Source organism: Cervus elaphus, chromosome 1 (genome assembly GCF_910594005.1).
Source record: "Cervus elaphus chromosome 1, mCerEla1.1, whole genome shotgun sequence".
NCBI classification, from domain to species: Eukaryota; Metazoa; Chordata; class Mammalia; order Artiodactyla; family Cervidae; genus Cervus; species Cervus elaphus.
The window spans coordinates 67,031,025-67,057,372 of NC_057815.1; the positions used below are offsets into that span (position 1 = coordinate 67,031,025).

The 26,348-nt window shown below is 37.2% G+C and overlaps 1 protein-coding gene and 1 pseudogene across 3 annotated transcripts in view; both read right to left on the bottom strand.

Annotated features, from left to right (window-relative positions):
- Positions 1-26,348, bottom strand: part of RAB6A (RAB6A, member RAS oncogene family) — an 85,882-nt gene that overhangs the window by 50,540 nt on the left and 8,994 nt on the right. The window lies entirely within an intron of this gene.
- On the bottom strand, positions 11,522-12,727 carry LOC122696645 (annotated as a pseudogene).

Genomic DNA, 26,348 nt, shown 5'->3' on the forward strand with positions numbered 1-26,348 from the left:
AATGTACCACAGTAATTTTATATGTTAACATGAGGTAAACTAAGAGAGGGTTAAATGGGAATTTGGTACTGTTTGTAGTATTTCTACATATTTAAAATTATTCTAAAATAAAAAGTTCATTAACAAAGGTAAAGCATACACAAAAAATTCCTGAATTCAAAGTTTAAAAGACTTGTACGCTTTACTATATATATATTATGTCTACTCTAAAAAAAAAAAAAAAATCTAATAAGCCTCAGAGCCTATACATGCTTGATCCCTAAAAAGGGGGATCAGAGGAGACCTGTAACGGGTCAGAGGATTCTGGTTAACTGGCACTAAACAGTAAAGGTAACAGTATCCAGGAACTGAGTATACTCAAATCCTCTTGTGTAAACCTTTCATTTAAGTTGGATGGAATCATCATAAAGATCAGAAAACGGACACCTCATCAAGTTTACGTAGACTGTATGAAGAGTTCTATGTCTGCCTGCTAGTAAATGGTTAATAACAATCTATAGGTTTGACAGAAAGAGGGACAAAGACAGAAAGGACCACAGAGAGGGAAGCTTGATTGCTACTCTTTCAGGGTAGCAGAGAAGGAGCATACAAGAGAAATAAAACAAAAAATGGCAAAACATTAGGAACATAAGCTCTCTGATGGTACTTGGGGACTGAACAATCACAATCACACAGCTCACTCTCTACATAAACATCACTTACCATTCTAGCGTTATCAGCCCGACTTCACTGCCCTGCATGTGTGCAGGCAGGTCACTTCAGTCATGTCCGACTCTTTGTGACCGTATGCACTGTCACTAGCCGGGTTCCTCTGTCCATGGGATTTTCCAGGCAAGATACTGGAGTGGGTTGCCATGCCCTACTCCAGGGGATTTTCCCAACCCAGGGATTGAACCCATGACTCTCATGTCTCCTGCACTTGGAGGTGGGTTCTTTATTACTAGCGCCATCTGGAAATTCTTACCTAGGGAAACAGAGTTGCAAATAACTACTGCTCCTTCAGGAAACTCCCCAAAGTCCATCAAATTAACATAAAACTGTCCATCTAGTCATAAGATAGCATAAAATGATTGTTTACGCTCACAGATTTTTAAAAAATGTTTGCTTGTTTGTCTGCGCCAGGTCTTAGTTGTGGCATGCAAGATCTTTAGTTGCAGCATGCAAAATCTTAGTTGCAGCACATATGGGATCTAGTTCCCTGACCAGAGATTGAACCTCGGACCCACTGCAATGGGAGTTTGGAGTCTTAGCCATTAGACCACCAGGGAAGTCTCTCACAGATTCTTTGAACTTTGTCTCAAAATGCTCACACTTTGTCATGCCCACAAATTTTAAACGATTGCAACAGTCTTTACCCAATTCTAATCAAGCCTCCATACTAATATAGCCCCCTTAAATCAAATCCCCAAAACCATAAACATCCCAACTTCGCTCTCCTCCTTCCCAAAAGGCTACAGTGTTGGTTTGAATAGTTTATTCCCAAAGCTCCTGTTCACTGGCAAACTGAAAAGTGACCTTCTTTGGAAATAGGGCTCTTCACAGATACAATCAAGTTAAATTCTGGTCATGTTGGTGGGTTCTGGCAATAATCAGAAGCCAAGAGAAACAAATAGGATGGTTTCTATTACAGAGCCTTCAGAGGGAGGGAGAATGACCTCCTTGACAACTTGATGTGGGACTTCTAGCCTCCAAGAACTGTGAGATAATAAACTTTTGTAGTTTAAAGCCACTAATTTTGTGGTAATTGCTATGGCAGTCCTGAGAAATTAATAAAGCTCCTAAAACTAAGCATTATCTTCCTTAAAGTCGTAAGCAATAAACTCAGATTTACCTTAACAACACATTGTGTTAGTGCTATTTTCAGGGAGTAAGCACCGAACAGAGTTCATTATACTATCTGTATCATATGACATACATTTGAAAAAGTCCACAATAAAAACTATTTGAAAATATTTTCATAATCTAACATATCATGGCCCCAATGTGAAAATCAGCATGTTACAATTAAATTATTATAAAGAATCAAAGGATGTTCTGTCATTAGTTCAATTATCATTTCACATGAAGTCTTTATCCAAGTCTTTACAGCTTCATCCTTTATGCTCTCCTGACAGTAAATACAGCCTTAATGACAACCCTTTTCCTTAGGTAGAATGGATCCTTCTATGGAAAGACAAACGAATGGTCCTGACAGTAACATTACAAGGGCCATTATAAATGCTAAATAGTATGGTGTAGTGAACCGAGAACTTCTAGATGTACAAGTTGATTTAGATAAAGCAGAGGAACCAGAGATCAAATTGACAACATTCGCTGGATCATAAAGAATGTGAAGGAATTCCAGAAAAACATCTCCTTCTGCTTCACTGACTACACTAAAGCCTTTGACTATGTGGATCACAACAAACTGTGGAAAATTCTTAAAAGAGATGGGAATACCAGATCACCTTACAATGTTTCCTGAGAAACCTGTATGCGAGTCAAAAAGCAACAATTAGAACCAGACATGGCAAATGACTGATTCAAAACTGGGAAAGGAGTGCAACAGAGCTGTATATTGTCACCTTGTTTATTTAACTCATATGCAGAGTACACCATGCAAAATGCCAAGCCAAATTACAAGCTAGAATCAAGATTTCCAGGAGAAATATCAACAACCTCAGATATGCAGATGATCCCACTCTTAGGGTTAGGGTTAGGTTAGGGCATAGAGCAGAGGAACTAAAAAGCCCCTTGATGAGTGTGAAAGAGAGTGAAATAGCTGACTTGAAACTCAACAGTCAAAAAACTAAGATCATGGAAAAAAAAAAAAAAACTAAGATCATGGCATCCAGTCCCATCACTTTATGGTAAATAGAGAAAAAGTGGAAGCAGTGACAGATTTTCTTTTCTTAGGCTCCAAAATCATTGAGAATGGTGACTGCAGCCATGAAATTAAGACGCTCTGTCCCTGGAAGGCAAGCTATGACAAAGCTAGACAGAGTATCAAAAAGCAGAGACATCAGTTTGCTGACAAAGCTCCGTACAATCAAAACTATGGTTTTTCCAGTGGTCACGTATGGATGTGAGAGTTGGACCATAAAGAAGGCTGAGCACCAAAGAATTGATGCTTTTGAATTGTGGTGCTGGAGAAAGACACTTGAGAGTCCCTTAGACAGTAAGGAGATCAAACCAGCCAAACCTAAAGGAAATCAATCCTGAATATTCATTGGAAAGATTGATGCTGAAGCTCCCATACTCTGGCCACCTGATATGAAGAGCCAACTCATTGGAAAAGACCCTGATGAAGGCTAAAGGAGGAGGAGGCAGCAGAGGATGAGATGGTTAGATAGCATCACTGATTCAATGGACAAGAATTTGAACAAATTCCAGGTGATGGTGGAGAACAGAGGAGCCTGGTGTGTTGCCGTCCATGGGGTCACAAACAGTTGGACACGACTGAGTGACTGAACAACAGTGTTAGGTCACCTAAGTATATTCATTTAAAATGGGAGAAGCACCTGGGGTATTTTATTTCAAATTCCAGTATTAGCAAAGCTAACAGAAAATGTTGCATGGTTGGGAATATAAGGACCACCTTTCCTATAGAGCCACTTTGCTGTATTTATCAAATATGCAGCTCAGACTTCCCTGGTGGTTCAGTGGTTAAGAATCCTACTGCCAATGAAGGGGACACGAGTTTGATCCCTGCTCCAGGAAGATTCCACATGTTGCAGGGCAACTAAGCCCCTGAGCCACTACTGAAGCCCTCACACTCTATAAAGCACATGCTCTGCAACAAGAGAAGCCACTGAAATGAGAAGCCCACCCACCACAACTAGAGAGAAACTTCTGATCACCTCAACAAGAGAAAGCCTGAACACAGTAATGAAGATCCAGCACAACCAAAATATTTTAATTAAAAAACAAAACATGTAGTTCAATCCAGCATGCAGTTTGATCCAAACAAGTAAGAAAATAACCAGACATATGCACAAAGATTTAGGTATAAGACTGTGCCTAAAATAGTATAGGTACCACTATCTTTAAGAGTAAAATTAGAAAAAGCCTGCTATTCCACAGGGCTATCCATGGTTATATCAATTATAAGACCTTCCTAAGGTCCACAGTGCTATGTATCTAATTCAAATTTCTGCTATAGAAATCTTAGTGACAGAGGAAATGGGTAAAATAAAGTGGTCAAAGAAAAATCTGTATAATTTTATTACCCTAATTTTGGTAAAGCAAACATATGTTTTTTGGTAAAGCAAACATATGTATTAATTATTCACAATCAAGAAAGATTACATCTACAATAATTAAAACTTATAAAAACAAAACAATTTCCAACAGTAAAAATCTAAGTTAGAGGAGAATAAACAACTAAAGGAGAGAAGCTCTCTGAGTAAAATTAAATGGGAGTAAGAAAACTATAAAATATTGGAGGACAAGGTAGTTAACTACACTAATTTTTTCTCAAGTAGCAAATATCACTGTGTTTTAAGAAACTAAAATTGGTACTGTTAGGCAATTAAGACTGAAATGCAATCAGAGACCTCCAGGAAGAAACAAAATTTTTTTTTTCTAACCATCAGACAATTGCACTCATCTTCCATGCTGGTAAGGTCATGCTTAAAATCTTGCATGCTAGGCTTCAGCATTATGCAAACCAAGAACTTCCAGATGTCCAATCTTGGTTTAGAAAAGGAAGAGGAACTAGGGATCAAATTGCAACATTCGTTGATCACAGAGAAAGCTAGAGAATTCCAGAAAAACCCCTACCTCTGTTTCACTGATTACATCAAAGCCTTTGACTATGTGGATCATGATAAACTGTGGGAAGCTCTTAAAGAGATGGGAATACCAAACCATCTTACCTGTCTCCTGAGAAACCTGTACGCGGGTCAAGAAGCAACAGTTAGAACCCTGTATGGAACAACTGAATGGTTCAAGATCGAAAAAGGAGTACAACAGGGCTGACTGCTGTCACCCTGTTTGTTTAATCTACATGCTGAGGACATTATGAGAAATGCAAGTCTGGGTGAGTTACAAGCTGGAATCAAGATAGGCGGGAGAAACATGAACAACCTCAGATATGCGGATGATACCACTCTAATGGCAGAAAGTGAAGAAGAACTAAACAGCCTCTTGTCGAGGGTGAAGGAGGAAGAGTGAAAGAGCCAGCTTAAAACTAAATATGAAAAAAAAAACCACGGCCCCATTACTTCATGGCAAATAGAGGGGGAAAGGTGCAGATGGTGACTGCAGCCATTAAATCTGAAGACATTTGCTTCTTGGCAGGAAAGCTATGACAAACCTAGACAGTGTGTTGAAAAGCAGAGACATTACTCTGCTGATAAAGGTCCGTATGGTCAAGGCTATGGTCTTCCCAGTGGTCACATACAGTTGTGAGAGCTGGACCATAGAGAAGGCCAAGCACCGAAGAACTGATGCCTTTGAACTGTGGTGCTGGAGAAGACTTCTGCAAGTCCCTTGGACGGCAAGACCAAACCAGTCAATCTTAAGGGAAATCAACCCTGCATACTCACTGGAAGGATTGATGCTGAAGCTGAAACGCCCAGTATTTTGGGCATCTGATTTAAACACCTGACTAAATGGAAAAGTTCCTGATGCTGGGAAAGATTGAGGGCAGAAGAAGAGGTCGTCAGAGGATGAGATGGTTGGACGCCATCACCAATGCAATGGACATGAACTTCGGCAAACTTTGGAGATGGTGAGGGACACAGAGAGGCCTGGCATGCTGCAGTCCATGGGGTCACAAAGAGTCAGAAATGATTGGGTGACTGAACAACAACAAATGAAATATCCAAATGTCCCATCCTGATACATATATTTTCAAGTAATCTCTAAAAAGACTACAATGGTATTTAAAATGCTGCCTCATTGCCACCTCCAGAAACGGAAATTCCAGCCCAATTCCAACATTTATAACATGTCTGAAATCAGACCATCAGCAAAGCATTATTTATACTCTCTTGTAGTTCACTAAAGACTAGGCATTGATAAGTTCTTATTGGGATTCCTATTTTACTGTAACAATCACTGGAGAACAATTTAGGTATGAAAACTAATTCAAATGCTGTCCCTGTTCAAATTAATAGGGAAGACAGAAAAAACTATTGCAGTGTGATTAAAAAGTAGAAATACGTACAGAATGTTGTGGGTGGGAGTAGTCTTACACAATGAGGCTGGAAGACCAGGAAAAACCTATGAGAGAAAACCTTTAAAGCCGAGATGGAAAAGAGATTAGCTAGGAGAGAGAGACGATGGCATCTCAGACCTTAACAAGCATTATGAGCTACCCTATATTAGACAGCTTACTTGTGGAGCTTCATTTAATTTTCCAATCTTATCTGGAATACATCTAAAAAGAATTAAACATGCAACTCCATTTCTATACAGAAGTATCTGAATTCTTCAAAAACAAATCAGAAAAGAGCATTTGCAATAAGCCATATGTAGGATATAACTCTTAAATTACAGGCTGATGAGATTTTACTTCTAAAATTGAACCTATCGCAACTCAAAAGTCTGAGTGAGTGAATAAGCAGTTTACGGGAAATAATTCCTGAGTTGGAATTCCAGTTCTGTCTTTTTAAAAGAAATTGAGATACAATTCACACATCATAAAATTCACCCCTTTAAAGTACAAACTTCAATAGTTTTTAATATATTCACAATCATCACCGCTAATTCCAGAACATTTTCCTCACTCCAAAAGAGAAATTCCATACCCATTAGCAGTCACTCCGCAAAACCCGAGTCCTAGCAACCATTAATCTACTTTCTATTCTCTATGGATTTGCCTATTCTCCAGCCCACTTTTTTGCCAGCTACATAACCTACACAGTTTACTTAATCTTTCTGTGCCCCAGTTTCATTTATAAAATAAGTATAATAACTCCAATATCACAGGGTGGTTATTAATACATACAAAAAGTATGCTCAGTGAGTATAAATAATTATTAGGAAGCATTTTAGAAGACAGTTTTCTTCATAATGATTTAAGATTTCAACAGAAGGATGAGAATAATTCTAGATGAATATAGAATCCAGTTATCCTTTAACTGAAAATAAATACTGGTCTATCAGGCAACCCTGAACAAATTTCAAAGATTTGAAACACAGAATATATTTTCTGCCCTCAGTGAAGCTGAAAAAGAGATTTATAAACAAAAGATATCTAGAAAGACACAAAATGTTTGGAAATAAACTAATATACTAATAACCCATGGGCTCATGAAGAAATCACAATGGAAATTTTAAAATAATCTCAACTAAATGATAATGAAAATATTATATGTTATGCACGATTCATAAAAGTCAAATGTTTATAACCTTATGAATGAATAAACAAAATGTGATATATCCATATAATAGAGTATTATTCAATCATAAAAAGGAAAGAAGTGCTCATACATGCCACAACAAAGATCAATCAACAAAACACAATGCTAAAGGAAAGAAGTCAGTCACAAAAGACCACATATGACTCCATTTATATGAATTGTCAAGAATAGGCAAATATATAAAAACAGGAAGCAGATAAGTGGTTGCTTAAGGATTGGAGAGGGTAGGGGAATTGGGTGATGATAGCTAATGGATGCAAAGATTCTTCTGGAGGTGATGAAAATGTTGTAAAATTGTTTATGGTGGGATTTCCCTGGTGCTCCAGTGGTTAAGAATCTTCGTGCCAATGCAGGGGATATGGATTTAATCCCTGATTGGAGAATTAAGAATCCACATGCCATGGGGCAAGTAAGCCCATGTGCCACAACTACTGAGGCCATGGTGCAACTACCAAAGCCCTAGAGCCCATGCAACTGCAACTAGAAAAGCTACTGCAATGAAATGTTCTTGCACTGCAACTAGAGAGTAGCCCCACTCGTCAAAACAGAAACCCCACATGCAGCAAGGAAGAGCCTGTGGGCCACAATGAAAACCCAGCATAGCCAATAAAAGAAAAAGTACTTATGGTGATGGTTGCACAACTTTGTAAATATACTAAAAACTACAAATTGTACACTTCAAATGCGTGAATTTTGCTTTCTTAAAATTTCCAGAAAAAGAAAAGAAAAAAAAAAATAAAATTTCCAGTAGAATTTACGTTTTCCTTTTAACTTTATATTGGCGTATAGTTTATTAACACTGTTGAGTTAGTTTCAGGTGTACAGCAGAGTGATTCAGTTATACATATACTTGTTATCTATTCTTTTTCAAATTCTTTTCCCATTTAGGTTATTATAGACTATTGAGAAGAGTTCTTTGTGCTATATATAGTATATCCTTGGTGGTGGTGGTGGTTGTTCAGTCACTAAGTCGTGTCCAATTTTTTTGACCCCATGAACTTCAGGACACCAGGCTTCTCTGTTCTTCACTATCTCCCAGAGTTTGCTCAAACTCATGTCCATTGAGTCGGTGATGCCATCCAACCATCTCATCCTCTCCTCCTGCCTTCAATCATTCCCAGCATCAGGGTCCTTTTCCAATGTGTCGGCTCTTTGCATCAGATGGCCAAAGTATTGGAGATTCAGCATCAGTCCCTCCAATGAATATTCAGGGTTGATTTCCTTTAGGATTGACTGGTTTGATCTCCTTGCAGTCCAAGGGACTCTCGAGTCTTCACCAGCACCACAGTTTGAAAGCATCAATTCTTCGGTGTTCAGTCTTCTTTATGGTCCAATTCTCACATCAATACATAACTACTGGAAAAGCCATAGCTTTGACTGTATGGACCTTTATTGGCAAAGTGGTGTCTGTTTTGTAAAACGCTGTCTAGCTTTGTCATAGCTTTCCTTCCAAGGAACAAGTGTCTTTTAATTTGATGGCTATAGTCACCATCCTCAGTGATTTTGGAGTCCAAGAAAATAAAATCTGCCACTGTCTCCATCTTTCCCATCTATTTGCCATGAAGTGACAGGACCAGATGCCATGATCTTAGTTTTTTGAATGTTCAGTTTTAAGTCAGCTTTTTTACCCTCCTCTTTTACCTTCATCAAGAGGTTCTTTAGTTCCTCTTCACTTTCTGCCATTAGGATGATAACATCTGCATATCTGAGGTTGGTTATCTATTTTAAATATAGCAGTGTGTCCATCCTAAACTCCCAATTTATCCACTCACCCACCCTTCCCCCCTCCCCCCTTCACCCCCCCCCCCCAACCCCATAACCTTAAGTTCCTTCTCAAGTCTGTGAGTCTCCTTCTGTTTTGATTAAGTTCATTTGTATCATTATGGAGACTAATCCTTTGTTGGTCACATCATTTGCAAATATTTTCTTCCATTCTGTGGGTTGTCTTTCTGTTTTGTTTACGTTCTCCTTTTCTGTGCAAAAGTTTCTGAGTTTAATTAGATCCTTTTTACTTTTGTTTTTATTTCCATTATTCTAGGAGACAAACTGAAAAAGATATTTCCGCAATTTAAGCCAAGGAGTGTTCTGCATATATTTTCCTTCAAGGGTTTCACAGTATCTGGTTTTACACATAGGCCTTTACTCCATTTTGAGTTTATTTTTGCTTATGGTATTAAAGAATGTCTTTTCTTTTTTTTAACATGTAGCAGTCCAGATTGTTTCTTCAATTTCTCCTTCTTATTTTTTATTGTTAGTGTACAGAAATGCAACAGAAGACTTCCCCAGTAGCTCAGTGGTAAAGAATCCACCTGCCAATATAGGAGACATGTGTGCGATCCCTGGTCTGGGAAGATTCCACATGCCGCAGAGCAGCTAAGCCCATGCGTCACAACTACTGAAGCCCACGTGTCCTAGAGCCAGTGCTCTGCAATGAAAAGCCATCGCAATGAGAAGCCCAAGCACCACAACTAGAGAGTAGCCCCAGCTCCATCGAAACTAGAGAAATCTGTCACACACACAGCAACAAAGACCCAGCACAGCTGAAAATAAATTAATTAGTTTAAAAAAATGCAACAGATTTCTGTGTATTTATTTTGTATCCTACAACTTCACCAAATTCACTGATGAGCTCTTGCAGTTTTCTGGTAGCATCTTTAGGATCTTCTGTGTATAGTATTTCATCTGCAGTGACAGTTTCACTTCTTTTCCAAACTGGATTCCCTTTCTTTTTCTTCTCTGACTGCCAAAGCTAGGACTTCCAAAACTATGTTGAATAGAAGAGACGAAGAGTGGACATCCTTGTCTTGTTTCTGATCTTAAAGGAAACGTTCTCAGCTTTTCACTGTTGACTATGATGTTAGCTGTAGGCTTGTCATATATGGTCTTTATTATATGAGATGTGTTCCCTCTATACCCCACTCTCTGTAGAGTTGTTATCATAAATGGGTGTTGAATTTTGTCAAAAGCTTTTTTTGTAACTACTGAGATGACCATATGGTTTTTTCTTCAATTTGTTGATGTGGTATATTAAACTGATTGATTTGCTGATACTGAAAAATCCTTGTATCCCTGAGAGAAATCCCACTTATCACGATGTATGATCCTTTCAATGTATTGTTGGATTTGGTTTGCTAGTATTTTGTTGAAGTTTTGCATCTATGTTCATTAGTTATATTAGTGATGGTTGCAAAATTCTCAAATATACTAAAAACTATGGAATTGTACACTTTAAATGAGTGAACTGTATAGTATATGATTTAAAATTTTTTTTAATTTCCTCTAAAATTTATTACAGCTGCCATGTTATGAAAACAAAAGCATATCATTCTTAATGTGCCAAACTCATTAATGAAGTAAAAATATTTAATCCCACATAAAAAGATAATTCTAAATCTACTTTACCTAGTATCATATTATACCAAAGAAGGCTGCTGTCCTCATAGAATATATGGATCGCTGGTAATCAACCATTAAACTAGTGAATGTCACAATGTATTGGGAAATATTGGAAAATTAACAAATTTATCTGGATACTGTTTATCTTGCCCTTCTGAAAGACTTATAGATCGTGATGAGATTAGTTTCGAAAGGCGGTCTTGTTTAGTCCAAAAAATCTTCAGAATTAATCAGAGACTAAGGGCTTCCCAGGTGGCTCAGTGATAAAGAATCTATCTGCCAATGCAGCAGACGGGGATTCTATCCCTGGGTTTGGAAGATTCCCTGGAGGAGGGAACAGCAACTCACTCCAGTATTCCTACCCAAAAAATTCCATGGACAGAGGAACCTGGTGGGCTGCAGTTCATGGGGTCACAAAGAGTCAGACACAACTGAGTGACTGAACATGCATGCACGCAGAGGCTAAAGAACCTTTATACGAAGAAGTAGGCCTGGAAATCAGCCAGTCCTATTTTGATGTTTTAGTTAAAGTTATGGAATTAATGATCAAATATCAAGAATTTCCTACTACGATGGTACTTTGATGAGAGACAGAAAGCATAAATATTGCCAGTATTAAATAAACTGCACTCCAATGCTTATGATCTCTAAAGATAAATCTTTTTAATATTACAAAACTGAGTCAAATGAATGGTAATTAAAGAAAACATTATGTAGTGTACATAAAACTGAAGAAAGAAACCTCTAATTACATAGGAAATCTATGAAAAGATCAATCATTTTAAGAGAATTATTTTTCCAGTACTCCCACTGTTATGAATATCATCTTCATGAGCCTAGGCCACTATCTCCAATGGATACTGAGGACCCATTACTGATCTTAACCAATCAATTTCCATTTTGGCTTGAAGGACTGCTGCAAACTGCTGAAATTCCTCCTTGGTAGATGAATACAGAGCAACTCCTATTATGCTAGATTCCTTTGCCATGATGTCCCATGGGTTTATTTCAAAGGACCTCTGCTGCCAACAACTATTACTTGTCCTCCATGTGCCAAAAGATTCAAATCATTGCTAAGATTTACATTAGCTAACATTTCAATAATCACATCAACTTCTTTTCACCAACAGATTTCTTAATTTTATCAACTTAATTAGCTTCTTTGTGATTAAATACTTCATGGGGTCCATTTTGCTAAACAATGTTTAGCAAATTCTTCAGAACCAGCTGTGCACAAAACCTTTAAGCCATAAGCTCTAGCAATGTGGCACACGGCCTACCCAACTCCTCCACCAGCCCCATAACCTGAATACTTCCTCCAGCTTTCACGTGAGTACTGTGGAGCAGAGCTCAGTAAGCAGGAAAATACAGGAGCTCCTTGTTTAAAGTCCAGTTTTTCTGGCAGTGTGTAAACAAGTCTGACTGCCTGCTAGACCATACTTTGCATAGCCCGCCCAAATGTGCTGGTAGTGAAACTCCGTCAGCTTTCTTGAAAGCAAATACATGTCCTCCAACAGCGTCTATTATCCCAACTAAAACTAAACCAGTATAAGATAGAAGTGGTTTTCTACTTTAAGCACCAAAGTAAATGTGTTCACTAGGTTTACATCACATGCTTGGACTTTGATTAGAACCTGATGGCCTTGCAGAATGATCTTGCTGAATCTGACTGCAGTTATAGCACTTTTGATCCACCAAATTTAAAAACTCTCATCAACCTCTCCAGTCACCATGATGACCTAACCTAGGTATCAGTTCTAGAGGGGGAAAATCTGAGAGAGTTCCTTCAGATTCCACAGGAAAGCAGGGCTGTGTGGTATACAATTTTATCTCAATAAAGCTGTAATTAAAAATCTATGATGGTGATTACTGTACAACAATGTGAATATACTGGATGTAAGAGTTGGACCATAAAGAAAGCTGAGTGCCAAAGAATTAATGCTTTTGAACTGTGGTGTTGGAGAAGACTCTTGAGAGTCCCTAGGACTGCAAGGAGATCCAACCAGTCAATTCTAAAGAAAATCAACCCTGAATATTCCTTGGAAAGACTGTTGCAGAAGTTAAAGTTCCAATCCTTTGGCCACCTGATCCAAAGAGCTGACACGCTGGAAAAGACCCTGATACTGGGCAAGACTGAAGGCAAAAAGAGAAGGGGGTGGCAGAGGATGAGATCGTTATATAGTAGCACCAACCCAATGGACATGAATCAGCAACCTCCGGGAGACAGTAATAGTAAAGGACAGCTTGGTGCGCTACACTCCATGGGGTCGCAAACAGTCAGACAAAACTTAGCAACTGAATAACAACTGAACTGTATAAATAGAAATGTTAAAATGGTAAATTTTGCTATGTATAATAATTTCAATATTGGAACACCAAAGATAACTAAAAAAAGGCGCTGATTACTAAAGATTAGAGAACTAATTATTGGGCCTCCAGAAAACCAAGGGATACTAATTTAAGAGAGAACTTCTGTAAGTTAACTTCTATAAAGTAATTCCTTACATAATATATTCTTCAAGAATACTTAGGATTCAAAGAATATAAGACTAATGTTTGCATAAAAAGAGAAGTCTCAGTTATTCTACAACCTGTATAAATGAACATATATGAACTGCTTCAAACCTTGTCAGTTATATTGGCCGGGTAACACTGAAAGAAACAAGATATTTAGATTTTCTAACTTTTCCCCACAAAAATAAACCACTATAAAAGATTAATGTGCTATGATAATATGAGTTTAAATCAGATGCTTTGATTTTAGTAACAGAATTAAGCATAAAAATACAACAAACCACAGCACTTATCTGTAGTCCATCATGGTAACAAAGACACCTGAAAAAGGTACCTAGGGACCACAGCAGAAAAGCTCAGCTGCAAGCAAAACTCACTGCAATATCATACCCAGGATGTTTCACCTAGGTGATGCAATTTTACAGCAAAACAGAAAATCAATTAAACCAAGCTAACACTACGCCCATGTAGCAAACCTAATCAACAACACTGAAGTTCAATAAAGCTAGTAACTTTTCTCTAAAAACCAAAATTGAATAAAGATATTGTTTCTCCTAAAGTTTTTAAAAGAAGAAAACTACAACTACACTTGTATAATCACATTAAAAAAACAGGGAGAATGAATTTGGTCATATAAATTAATTGCTAAAATAAGTAATTTCACAATATGGCTCAAAAGTTGTTTTTAATAAAGATGTTTTATTTCTTTACAATAATATTTATGTTAAAGGCATTTATCTATGATATGAATTTCCAGGATGATGAAATGGAGATATCCAAAGTAAAAACAAAAAATAGTTAATTACACAAGAGGACAGAAAAGATATTCACATACAGGTAAAGACTCACTGATGAACAAAACATAAACAAATATATTAATACTTGGACGGCTACTATTTCTCACTTCATTCCAAAACTACCAACTGCTAGGAAACAGGGAGGCTGGAGAATGAGACCGAAAACCAAGTAAGAGTAAGGCCTTGAGCACAAAAGAAGTTTACGATGCACTGAGCCACAAATATGCACACATACAAGAGAGTCAATAAGAAAGCACTGTGCAAAGCAAGCACTGCCAGAGTTTGTTGTTATGTTGTGTTCAGTCATTCAATCATGTCCAACTCTCTGCAACCCCATAGACTGTAGCCCACCAGGGTCCTTTGTCCATGGAATTTTCCATGCAAGAATACTGGAATAAGTTTGCTTTTCCCCCTCCAAGGGATCTTCCTGACCCAGGAATCAAACCCATGTCTCCTGCACTAGCAAGTGGATTCTTTACCACTGCGCCACCTGGGAAGCCCACTGCCAGAGGTATCATTCATCAATTTATAAACATTCTAATGCTCCCCAGTATCCATAAGCTAAAGATCCTTAGCAGGCACTCAAACTGGAGATTAGTCTTTCTACTGTCATCTCCTACCCCTGCCAAATATAAAAAACATATGACAGTGATGGAAGGCTATTAGTTATTCTTCTTGCATAACAAGTTCCTTTGAGCCTCTGAGATTTTGCTCATGTAACCTAATTTTGTGGAACTTTTCTTTCTGGTTACATTATGAACTTATGAATTCAATATCAGATACAGTTCTGCCTGGAGGAGAGAAAAACTAAATTACCTCTCAACATTACTCTCAGCTGAATTCCCTGGTGGCCAAGTGGCTAGGATTCCGGGCTTTCACTGCTGTGGTCCAGGTTCAATCCCTGGTCACAGAACTGAGACTGTGCAAGTTGCGTGGTGCAGTGAAAAAAAAAATTACTTTCAGCCTAAGATTGTACTTCAAGAAGGATTTTAGATGGCAGCAGGGCTTTCAACTTATTCTCGTAACAGAGTCAACATCCATCTATGAATGTATCTTAAGGATAAAATGAAAAAGATACATGCATCCCAATGTTCATACCAGACTATTTACAATAGTCAAGATACGGAAGCAAGCTAAATGTCCATCAACAGAGGAATAGATAAAGAAGATCTGGTGTATATATACAATGAAGTACTATTCAGTCATCAAAAAGAATGAAAAAATGCCATTTGTAGCAACATGGAAGGACCTAGAGATTATCATTCTAAGTGAAGTAAGTCACAAAGAGGAAGACAAATACCAAATGATATCACCTATTCATACAATCTAAAATATGATACAAATGAACTTATTTACAAACCAGAAAGAGACTTACAGACTTAGGAAACAAACATAGTTATCAAAGGGAAAAGAAAGTGGGGGAGGGATAAATTAGGAGTCTGAGATGAGCAGATACAAACTACTATATAGAAAATAAAGAGGTTCTATTTCTAGCACAGGGAACTATATTCAATATCCTATAATAAACTATAGTGGAAAAGAATATGAAAGAGAATATATATATATATAGATTTATATATACTCACACATATCTATCTAAAACTGATTCCCTTTGCTGTATACCAGAAACTAACACAAATCAATTATACTTCAATTAAAAAAATTATTTTAAAAAGATAAGCTGGAAAAAAATCTGCATCCTCAAAGAACAGTTGAGTAGAAAGTTCAAAATTCTAGTGTAAGTTTTACATTAGCTTTACTCAAGAACTTTTAAAGTCTAATTATAGAAATTTAACGTAAGGAAGGGCTTCCCTGGTGGCTCAGACTGTAAAGAATCCGCCTGCAATGCAGGAGACCTGGGTTTGATCCCTGAGTTGGGAAGATCCCCTGGGAGGAGGGCATGGCAACCCACTCCAGTATTCTTGCCTGGAGAATCCCCATGGACAGAGGAGACTGGCTGGCTACAGTCCATGGGGTTGCAAAGAGTCGGGACACAACTGAGTGACTACACACACCCACACACAAGGTAAGAAAAAGCAAGATCCACTTTTTATAATGGGAGAAAACTAGAAAAAAATGGCAATATCTCAACGTCTCAAATTACCTTATTTATGCATTATTTACCATTTTACCTTTCCCAACTTATAAATGGTAAGCTGTAGAATAGGAACCTTGTCTATCTTGATCAGAGCTATACTCATAGTTTTGGTACCTGTCTGCACTAAATGAAATAATCAAAGAAACCACCAAGTAGGCAGCATTCACTAAGGTTGTCAAGAGTCTGCATTTTTGGCAAGTTAAAATAGATATAGCTCACAGGGACACACATCATAAAACTCAATAAGCAGGTTTTAGAACCAGAAGGCCAAATTTACTAATTAATGTAAGAAATAGCTTTCATAAGGATGGGAATATTCAGGTCAATATGACTAGCAAATTTTCTCATTCAAGCTGACACTTATGATTTATATGCTTTTCTATATGTTGCACTTCAATAAAAAGGTTTCCTTGTAAAATAAAAATCTAATCGTTGCCTGAAATGGTAACATCGTATGGGGTTTTATACATACACACACACACACACACACACACACATTTAAAGTACACATAGTAAGTCAAGTCAGAAGGAAGAATGGTAAGTAGGGTTAGAGTGCCAAGGTCCTTGTATTGTCCAGAAGGGTAAAGGAATCACTTACCTATAGACTTGTAAGTCATGGCTATGTGCCACAACTTCTAGGGTAATCACTTAATAAAAAGAAAAAAAAAAGGTATAACATCCCAATTAATAAAGAATACAGAATAACTTTTTTAAAGACTACAAATCCAAATAACACAAGAAGAGAAAAAAAGAAATACTTAGGACAAAAAAAAAATCACATTAAGACTATGGTAGATTTATTTTTAATCCAAATATATAATTATATTAAATGTAAATGTACTATATTTCCCTGGTGGCTCAATGGTAAAGAATCTGCCTGCCAGTGCAGGAGACACAGGTTCAATCCCTGATTCAGGGAAGATCCCACATGCTGCAGAGCAACTAAGCCCATGGGCCACAACTATTGGTCTGTGCTCTAGAGGTCAGGAACCTCAATTACTGATCCCATGTGCCACAAATACTGAACCCCAAGCTCCTTGTAGCCTGTGCTCTGCAACAAGAGAAACCACTGCAATGAGAAACCCCCACCCTCCAACTAGAGATTAATCCCCGCTTTGCATCAACTAGAGAAAAGCCCATGCAGCAATGAAGACCTAGCACAGCCAAAAATAAATAAATAAATGTTTTTTTAAAATGTAAACGTACTAATGTTCCAATTTTAAAAACAATTACCAGACTGGACAAACACAAAACCTAACTAGATGACTACTAAGACACATCTGAAACGTAAGAATACAAAAATGATGAATGTAAAAAGACAGAGGGACATTCCTGACAGTCCCACAGTTAAGATTCTTCATCCACATATGGATGGCTAATAGACACATGAAAAGATGCTCAATATTAGGAAAATGCAAATCAAAGCTACAATGAGGTATCATCTCACACCAGTCAGAATGGCCATCATCAAAAAGTCTACAAACAAACAAAAAAAAAGAAGTCTACAAACGGTAAATGCTAGACAGGGTGTGGAGAAAAGGGAACCCTCCTGCACTGTTAGTGGGAATGAAAACTGATACAGCCATTATAGAGAACAGTATGGAGAGTCTTTAAAAAACTAGGGAAAAAAAAACTACCATATGACCCAGCAATCACACTATTGGGTATATACCCTTAGGAAACCATAAATGAAGACACATGTACCCCAATGTTCACTGAAGCACTATTTACAATAGCTAGGACACAGAAGCAACCTAGATGTCCACTGGAAGATGAATGGATCAAGAAGTTGTGGTACATATACAAAGGACTATTAGTCAGCTATAAAAAGGAATGCATTTGAGTCAGTTTTAATAAGGTGGATGAACCTAGAGCCTATTACACAGAATGAGTAAGTCAGAAAGAAAGAAGCATCATATATTAACATATATACATGGAATCTAGAAAGGTGAACTGATGATCCTATTTGCAGGGCAGCTTCCCAGGTGATGCTGCTGGTAAAGAACCCACCTGCCAATGCAGGAAATATGAGGCAGTTTCGATCTTGGTTGGTGAAGATCCCCTGGAGTAGGAAATGGCAACCACTCCAGTGTTCCTGCCTGGGGAATCCCATGGACAGAGGTGCCTTGTGGGCTATAGTCCATAGGGGAGCAAAGAGTAGGACTTGACTGAAGTGACTTAGCACACAAAGGAGATGCAGACATGAAGAACAGACTTTTGTTAAGAATGGGGGAGGGAGAGGGTGGGATGACTTGAGTAGTATTGAAACATATACATTGTTGTTGTTTTTGTTCAGTTGCTAGGTCATGTCCCGGTCCGACTTTTTGTGACCCCATGGACTGTAGCGAGTCAGGCTTCCCTGTCCTTCACTATCTCCTGGAATTTGCTCAAACTCCTGTCCATTGAGTCAGTGATGCTATCCAACCATCTCATCCTCGGCTGCCCCCTTCTCCTCCTGCCCTCAATTTTCCCCAGCATCAGGGTCTTTTTTTTTTTTTTTTAGCATCAGGGTCTTTCCCAATGAGTCGACTCTTTGCATCAGTCCTTCCAATGAATCAGGGTTGATTTCCTTTAGGACTGACTGGTTTGAGCTCCTTGCTGTCCAAGCGACTCAAGAGTCTTCTCCAGCACCATGGTTCGAAAGCATCAATTCTTCCACACTCAGCCTTCTTTATGGTCCAACTCTCACATCCACAAATGACCACTGGAGAAACCATAGCTTTGACTACACAGACCTCTGTCAGCAAAGGGGTGTCTCTGCTTTTGAATAGTCTACCTAGCTTTGCATAGCTTTCCTTCCAAGGAGCAAGCACTTTTTCACTTCATGGTTGCAGACACCGTCCACAGTGATTTTGGAACCCAAGAAAATGAAATCTGCCTCAGTTTCCATTTTTTCTCCTTCTATTTGCCATGCAGTGATGGGACCAGATGCCATGATCTTAGTTTTTGAATGCTGAGTTTTAAGCCAGCTTTTTCACTCTCCTCTTTTACCATCAAGAGGTTCTTTAGTTCCTCTTCACTTTCTGCCATAAGGGTGGTATCATCTGCATATCTGAAGTTGCTAATATTTCTCCAGGCAATTTTTGATTATAGCTTGTGACACATATACATTACCACATGTAAAACAGCCAGTGGGAATTTGCTGTATGATGCAGAGTACCCAAAGCCAGTGTTCTGTGACAACCTAGAGGGGTGGGATGGGGAGGGAGGTGGGAGAGAGATTAAGAGGGAGTGTGTGTGCTAAGTCACTTCAATTGTGTTCAACTCTTTGCAACCCTATGGACATAGATCACCGAGCTCCCCTTCCATGAAATTCTCTAGTCAAGAAATAGTGGAGTGGATTGTCATGCTCTTCTCCAGAAATCTTCCCGATGCAGGAATTGAACCCGCATCTTTTGCATCTCCTGTATTGGCAGGCAGGTTCTTCACCACTAGCGCCAGCTGGGAAGCCCTTAAGAGGGAGGGGACATGGGTACGCCCGTGGTTGATTCATGTTGATGTATGGCAGAAAGCATCACAATATTGTAAAGTAATTATCCTCCAATCAAACCTATACTAACATCAGAGTAAGTATATTAGTACGCGCTGATTCACTCAGTCATGTCTGACTTTTCCAACACCATGCACTGTAGCCCACTAGGCTCCTATGTCCATTGGATGTCCCAGCAAGAATACTGGAGTGGGTTGCAATTTCCTCCTCCAGGGGATATTCCCAACACAGGGATCGAACCCACATCTCCTGCATTGACAGGTGGGTAACATCAAAGTAAACTTAAGGGCAAAAAACATTACTAGAAATAGTGGAACACCTGATAATGATAAAAGGTTCAAGTCACCAAGACCATAATGACAATTCCAAATCTGTGCACACCTAATATCAAAGGCTCAAAAACAGAAGTTAAAAATGGAAAAACTACAAGGATAAATATAAAGAGACACAATCATCATGAGAAATTTTAACATACCTCTCTCAATAATAGAACAGACAAAAACTGAATAAAGACGCAATATTTGAACCACTTGATTAATAAAACTAATCCAGTGACCATATATTGAATTCTGCGCCTAACATATTCACATTCTCTTCAATTCACAGGGAATATTTATTAAATCTGACATAACATATGGACCATAAATAAAGTCTCAAGAAAATTAAAAATACTGAAAATATATTCTCTAACCACACTACAAGTAGATATGAAAAATATAAAGAAAATTATAAAAATACTCCAAGTGTTTGAAAATAATAACTTCTAAATAACCAATGAGTCAAAAGAGAAATCAGAAATTAGAAGGTATTTTCTACTGAATAACAAATGCTGCATAACAAATCTCCAAAAGAGTAGTACAACAATAGTACTTAAAGGGAGATTTATATAATTATACACACACACTTACATGCAGCATATATGAGGAAAACGACAACAAAAAAACCCAGAGCTATATATTTCGCTCTCAAGAAGATGGAACACATCAGCAAATAAACCAAAGAAACCAGAAGAAAGGAAATAAAAAGCAGAAATAAGACAGAAAACACATGACTGAGAATCAACAAGGCTGGTCAATAGTTTTCTGGAAAAAAAAACAACAACATTAAATTTATATGTGCTCAGTTGCATCCAACTCTGTGACCCCATGAACTGTAGCCCACTGGGCTCCTCTGTCCATGGGATTTCCCAGGCAAGAATTCTGGAGTGAGTTGCCATTTCCTTCTCCAGAATTAAACTTATAAACCTTCAGTAAATCTTACCAAGAAATGAAAGGTACAGAAAACGAGTATTAGAAACTAATGCAGCATGACTACAGACAGATCCTGCAGACATTAGAACATGAATAACTTGTGATAATAAATTTGAAGCATTAAATGAAATGTACACAGTCCTAGAAAAATAAGAAAAAATAAGAAAGATAAAAGAAAATCTTAAATCTTACTTAAAAATTGAAGTTCTATTTTAAAAAATTTCCCCATGGTTGCAAAAGTCCAGAATTGCCAAGCCACTCTTAAATAAAGAGATTAGGGTGGGAGAATTTGCTCTCTGGTAAATCAATAGCTTTTATATTAAGTTATATGGAGTAGGTTTTGTATTGTTGCAATAGTAGACAAAGCAATTATCAGAACAGAAATTCCAGAAACAGACTGTCTGTAAAATGAATTTACAGACAGACATTCATTAAAAAATTGACATGGCAGAGCACTGAGGAAAAGAAATGTTTTAAAATATATGATGTTGGGACTTCCCTGGTGCTCCAGTGGTTGAGACTCCACACTCCCAATGCAGGGGGCCTGGGTTCAAACCCTGGTCAAGGAACTAGATCCCACATGATGCAACTAAGAGTTTGCATGCCACAATGAAAAGATCCTGCATCCCGAGATTAAGGATCCCACATGCAGCAACAAAGATCTAAGATCCTGAGTGCCACAACTAAGACCCATGGAGCTAAATTAAAAATATATATTTATATATATTGTTGGGATAATTACACATCCATATTGAAAAAAATTAAACCTGACATCTATGTGATAGTACACACAAATATCAATTTCAGGTGGATTATAAACCTAAACGTGAAAGGCAAAACAAAACACAAAAAACAAAGCAAAATTTCTAAAGTATTATACGGGAAGCTATCTTCATTACTCACACTATGGAAAAACTACTTAAAATGGGACACAAAATTCAGATTTTTATAGACTGATGTATCTATCTTCATTAAAACTAACATTTTCTATGAAAAAGTTGTCATTAAGAATGAAAAAAGCAAGTAAGTATAAGTTGGTCTATTTAGAAGAAAAAAATTACACGTTTTGTTTTCTTTATGGAGAATAAAGGACACATGTTTTGAAGGAGGATGAAGCAACAGTTTAAGACTATCACAGTGTCTCTGTCCCTGACTTACAAGTTTTTCTTTAAACTGTGAGTATAGTCACTTTAATGTGAACCTTAGCTTTTCTGTCCACGGCAGAATTTAAGCCAGTAATTTTTGACTTGGAAAAATACTTCTGATAATACAATAATAAAGTAATCAAAACTAAAAACCCAAGGAAAAAAAGCAAAGCTCAAAAATACCCTCCTTTCAACTCTATTAAAACACATTTCCAGCATGTTAATTTTTTAAAAAGCTACAAGAAATAAGAAAACTAAAGGCTTTGCTCTCATGGGGTTTAAAACTGGCAATAAACATACCTTACAATATAGGTACATATTATTTAGGTATAAAGGATAAATTCTTTAATATTTTAGTTCAACTAGTTTTTGTTTTGTTTTAAAGACAGAATCTCCAAATAGTAGATCAGGATCTCAATGTCTCATCTGGTCAAGCACTGAAGTTGTTGTATCTTCCGAATACAGACAATACCCCAAAATTTCAGAGAAAGAGTACAGTCCACTTAGGTGGCTCCTTTACATTGTCTAAAGACATATTTTAGTCCTCTTTCAAATATTCCTACCCACTTATGATCACAAAACTTCCAGAAATCAGAATAGCTCCTTTTCACAAAAAGATTAAACATATCTAATTTTAAAACAGCATTTCTTCTGTATTTCCATTTCTCCTGTATTCATTCAGAGCTCTTCGGCTAAGCTTACTTCTCCAAAACAGTTTTCAAAATCCCTAATAGTATATTCACTACATGCCTTCCCTGGTGGCTCAGCAGTAAAGAAACTGCCTGCAATGCAGGAGATGTGGGTTTGATCCCTGGGTCAGGAAGATCCTCTGGAGAAGGAAATGGCGACTGCACCAGTACTCTTGCCTGGGGAATCCCATGGTCGAAACAGAGTCGAACACAACTTAGTGACTACACAACAACATTCATTATATCCTCCCATATAAAAGCAATTTAAATGATCATTTCAAACAATAACCAATCTCATACCGAACACTGTGGCTATTCATTTTTTGTTCAACAGTATTTTTAGCATTCGAACCTAACACTCCTGTGCAACCATACACACAGAACTTCATATAGCATTATACTCTAATACTTTTCTTTCTATCCCACTCCCAACCCATGCCATGTAATTTATTCTGTATCATATAAATAAACGTATTCAGTCCATCACCAAAAGGTCTGATAAAATGAAGCTTATATTGAGGTAAGACCAACTAAAACTAACAAATAAGAACATTTAATTATCAACAAATATGGTTCTGTAGAACACAAAATAGAATATTAAGCATTGTAGTTATACTTCTGGATCTGTCTGAGCAGGCCTAGCTCTCCCAAGAAATCATTACTCTGTTCGAAAAAGGAAGTATCTTCAGGTGATTTCATAACCCACTCTTAATGTTTCTACAACCTTTTCAGTCAGGAAAATCTTCCATATATGTGACTTAAATTCACATGTTTTAGCTTAAGCCTTTTTCCTATTGTTCAGATCTTAGAACTGAAAATTAACAAGCTATTATCTTTTCTGTAAGATATTACAAATTCAAAGACTTTTTTCAGTTGTACTTTTGCTTCTTGAGGTGACTAAACAATTCTCATTTGAATATCACATTTTAATTCCATAATTAAATAAACCTATAATTTTCCTTGTGTATATGCAACATTTTGAAATGATTCTGATAATTCGATATTAGCCAGTAACAATCATCAACAAGGCAAATTTTATCAAAGTCACTGAATTTTAAAACTAATTTGTTTATCTTACTATCTACTTAACAGGTAAGTTACATGTATTAAAAATTGTCATTATGAATTACAAAATTCCAGTACAGCAAAATACCTGAGAAACATTTAAATTTATGTAACAGATTTAGTTCATATAGTTCAGCTTTCCACAGATGATTACAGTTTTTTCACTCTTATTGTTTCAGGAACACCAAAGTATCCTGTACTTTCTGCACATATTTCACCTATACAAAATTTATCAAGGAAAGGTAGTACAGATTTGTGTTTCAGTACTAGGGCTCCAGAACCAGACTGTTGAGCCAAAACCCAAGTGTGGCCAGTTACTAAACTGTATATATTGGGGTCAGCCAAATAAAAGGTTCATTCTTTTTTTCCCCATTAAGATGGCTCTAGTAGCACTCGGCTATCTTTAATTTCATTCAAAACAATTTTGTTAGATTGTATTGTGACAGTTGTCATATCAGTGTGTATTTTTTTAAAAAAACTTATCAAAATTCATGAATTTTTGTGTACTCATTTTAATATTGGAGATGGAAGAAAAAAGGACCATTTTCGGCATATTAAGCTTTATTATCTCAATAAAGGTAAAAACCATCTAAAACGCAAAAAAGACTTGCACAGTGTATGGAGAAGGTGCTGTGACTGATGGAACATATCAAAAGTGGTCTGCAAGGCCTCATGCTGGAGATTTCTCAATAAATGATGCTCCACAGTTGGATAGATCAGTTGAAGTTGATAGCAATCAAAACAAAGACATTAAATGAGAACAATCAACATTGTACCATGTGGAATATAGCTGATACACTCAAAATATCTAAATCAAGCACTGAAAACCATAGGCTGAAAATCAGCTTGGTTTTGTTAATCACTTTGATGTTTGGGTTCCATATAAGTTCACTGTATTTCTGCATGCAAATCTCTATGAAAACGTTCTGTTTTTTAAACAAACTGTGACAGGCAATGAAAACTAGATACTGTGCAATCATGTGGAATGGAAGAGATCGTGGAACAAGCAAAATGAACCACCCGCCAACCACACCAAAGGCTGGTCTTCATTCAAAGATGATGATGTTGTATACATGGTGGAATTAGAAGGGAATCCTCTATTATGAGCTCCTTCTGAAAAACCAAATGATTAATTCCAAGAACTGCTCCCAATTAGACCAAGTGAAAGCAGTACTTAAGGAAAAGCATCCAGAACTGGTCAAGAGAAAACACACAATCTTCCATCAGGATAATGCAAGACTGCATGTTTCTCTGATGAAACATGCTACAGCTTGGCTGGGAAGTTCTGATTCATCTGCCATATTCACCACTGTAGAATATGACTGAAGACACTGTACCTTCAGATGTCCATTTATTTCAGTCTTTATAAAGTTCTCTTAATGGAAAAACTCTCAACTCCCTGGAAGACAGTAAAAGGCACCTGGAACAGTCCTTTGTTCAAAAAGATAAAGTTTTGGGAAGATGGAATTATGAAATTGCCTTAAAAATGGTAGAAGGTAGTGGAACAAAACAGTGAATAGGTTGTTCAATAAAGTTCTTGGTGAAAATGAAAAATGTGTCTTTTATTTTTAACTTAAAAAAATCAAAGGAACTTTTTGGCCAACTCAACACTACTGAGACAAGTTATTTGAACCTATCTATGCCTCAATTTCCTCATGGTATAATGAGAATAAACAGTGGTTAAGAATCCGCCTTGCAGTGCAGAGGAGGCAAGTTCAATCCTGCATGGGGGAACTAAGATCCCACATGCTGCAGAGCAACTAAGCCCGAGCACTCCAGAGGCCATGCCTTGCAACTAGAGAGCCCACATGTTGCAATGACTGAGCCTGCATGTCACAACTAGAGGGTCCATGCGCCACAACAAAAGGTCCTGCATGATGCAACTAAGACCCGACACAGTCAAATAAACAAACATACAAAAAAAGAATATCAATCAGACTGAGACTGAAATAACTATTTAGATTGTTTTTACATAAAAGATTAAATACTACAGTAAATATATTTAAAACAAATGTACAATATTTTGGAGAGGAAAATTTTAAGAATTTTGGAAGTACAAAAAGACTCCTCTATTTAAAACTAAACATAGTCTTTCTGTGAAGAGGAACTACTTTCAATTTCTGGAGACTTTGTGAGGATTAAATCGGTAGGAATACGAGAGGATGCTGATAGTAAATCCCTGCGTGGAGCCTACAGAGGATCATCTATGCAGGTCACATTATATGGGTAGATTCTTCTCACTTTACATAGAGATTAAAATAAACTCTAAGAGCACATAATATATAAGGTGGTAGAGCAAAGATCATAGTTCAGTATCCCTAACTCTTGCCCTTCAACTTTTCCCCCACATCACATTAACTATAAAAATTTCACGGACCAAAGGAAATAAACATTCCATATTAAACAACTTGATAAACAAACATAAGAGGTTTACAAATTAATAACTGCAATAGCCATCCAGTTTTGTTCTATTTACTTAATGTCAATATGCTGGTGCTTATGTCATCTTCTTAAAGAAAGAAAGACCTATTTACTCAGTTTCCTAATGACTGGAT